The following is a 2500-nucleotide window of genomic DNA, read 5'->3' on the forward strand; positions in this document are numbered from 1 at the left end:
CTCCGGCAAAAGGCTCCGTGAAACCCCGGTCGTGCCGGTCTACCCGTGCGCCAGGGCGCGGGCCCGGGCGCCGGCGCCGCGAGAGGCCGGCGTCTCGGAAGCCCCTGGCGGCCAGACGCGGCAGGCTCACTCCGGCAAGAGGCTCCGCGGCTCCCCGGTCGTGCCGGTCTACCCATGCTCCGGGGCGGCGGTAGACCGTTCCCGGCGCCCGGCCTCTGCTTCTCGGCGACGGGCGGAGGCGGGCGAAGGGCAGGCTTCCGGGCGTGGGTCCGGCCCCTGCCCGGTCCAGGAGGCGAGGTTGCCGGCGGCCCCGGTCTACCGGCCGGCAAGCGGGGGTGGCTCGGCCGGTCTTCCCGGCGGAAGGAGCGGAAGCGCTGGCCGTTTTCCTGGGGCGGGGGGGGGGCGGCCGGGTCTAGCTCCCCGCCGGTCGGTCGGAGGGGCCGGCAGCGTGGCCCGTTCTTCCTGCGGCTGGGGCTTTGCGGTCCTCCCCGGTCTACCCGCCGGAGGCCTGCCGACCGCCCGGTCTACTCGCGAGGGCCCCGGTCTTCCCGGCGGCGGGCGGGCGGGCCTGCGACCGCTGTCCCCCCAGTCTGCCGTCCGTCCGGGGAGGCCTGGCCTTGCCGGCCCCCTTCAGGGAACGGGCGGCCTCCCGGTCTACCCAGCGAAGGCCCAGTCTGCTTCTCGCGTCCACGGTCACCCCGGTCTCCCGGCCCTGGGCTCCCCTCCAGTCTGCCGGCCGGGGTGGCTGGGTCTTGCCGGTCTACCTCCGAGGAAGGGAGACTTCCCGGTCGTCCCGACGGAGGCCCGGTGGGCTCCTCGCGTCCACGCTCACGCCTGCCTGCCTGCCTGCCTGCCTGCCGGGCTGGGGCTTCCAGCTCTACCTCGAGGACAGACGGCTTCCCGGTCTCCCCTGCTTGGGGCTGGGAAGTGCCGGTCCACCTGACGGCCGGACTGGTACCGCTGCCCGGTCTACTAGCCGGGGCCGGGGAGACTGGGGCTTGCCGGTCTACCTCCGAAAAGGGAGGCGGACGGAGGCGAGGCGAGAGCGGTTGGCGGAGGGTGCGAAGGCCGGGGAAGGGCAGGCTTCCGGACAGGCGTCTGTGTGGGTCCGGCCCCTGCCCGGTCCAGGGGCGAGGTTGCCGGTGGCCCCGGTCTACCGGCCGGCAAGCGGGGGCGGGTGGGCCGGTCTTCCCGGCGGAAGGAGGGGAAGCGCTGGCCGTTTTCCGGGGGGGGCGGCCGGATCTAGCTCCCCGCCGGAGGAGCTGGCCAGGGAAGCTGGGACGTGGCGGTCCCCTTCAGAGGACGGAAAGCTTTCCCGGTCTACCGCTGGGAGGTCTGTCCGCTGCCGGTCCCCCCGTTCTCCGCCCGGCCGAGGCGGCTGGGGCTTCCCGGTCCTCCCCGGTCTACCCTGCCGGAGGCCCGCCGACCGCCCGGTCTACTCGCGAGGGGCCCGGTCCTCCCGGGGGCGGCCGGGCCTGCGAACAGAGTCACCCCCGGTCTGCCGACTGCGGAGGCTGGGCCTTGCCGGGCCCCTTCCGAGAACAAGGGGGCCTCCCGGTCTACCGACCGAAGGTCTGGCCCGGGGCTGGCAGCGGTGCCCGGTCTCCCGGCCCTGGGCTCTGCTGGCCGTGGAGACTGGGTCCTGCCGGTCTACCTCCGAGGAAGGGAAGCTTCCCGGTCGACCCGCCGGAGGGGCAGACGGCGTTGCCCGGTCTCCCGGCCCTCGGCTCCCCTCCGGTCTACCGTCCGGGAAGGCTTGGGTTTGCCGGTCTTCCTCCGAGCTGGCCGGGGCTTCCCGGTCTACCCCCCGGAAAGAGAGGCTCTGCCGGACCACCTGGCGCACGGCACTGAACGGCTGGCCGGTCTACTGGGCCCCGGGCCTCGGGAAGCCCTGTCTACCCGCCAGAGGAGCCAGCGGCGTTGCCCGGCCTCCTGGCCCTCGTCTCCCCTCCGGTCTACCAGCCAGGCAGGCCGGGTCTTGCCTGTCTTCCTCAGAGAACATGCGGCTTCCCGGTCTACCCACCCGAAAGCGCGGCTCTGCCGGACTACCTGGAGCACGGCGCAGAACCGCTGGCCGGTCTACTGGGCGCCGGACCTCGGTGAGCCCGGTCTACCGGCCTGAGGGGCTGGCGGCGTTGCCCGGTCTCCCGGCCCTCGGCTCCCCTCCGGTCTACCGGCCGGGAAGGCTGGGGCTTGCCAGTCTTCCTCCCGAGATCTGGCGGCTTCCCGGTCTACCTGGCGAACGGCACGCAACCGCTGGCCGGTCTACTGGGCGCCGGACCTCGGGAAGCACGGTCTCCCGGCCGGAGGGGCTGGCGCCATTGCCCGGTCTCCCGGCCGTCGGCTCCCCTCCGGTCTACCGGCCCCGACGGCTGGAGTGTGCCGGTCTACCTCCGCGGCCGTGGGGGCTTCCCGGTCGGACAATCTACTCGCCGGGGCCCCGGTCTACCCGCCGGAGAGGCTGCGTCTTGCCGGTCTACTGTGGAGGGCGTAGGACTTC

The sequence above is a fragment of the Podarcis muralis genome, chromosome 14, assembly GCF_964188315.1.
Source record: "Podarcis muralis chromosome 14, rPodMur119.hap1.1, whole genome shotgun sequence".
NCBI classification, from domain to species: domain Eukaryota; kingdom Metazoa; phylum Chordata; class Lepidosauria; order Squamata; family Lacertidae; genus Podarcis; species Podarcis muralis.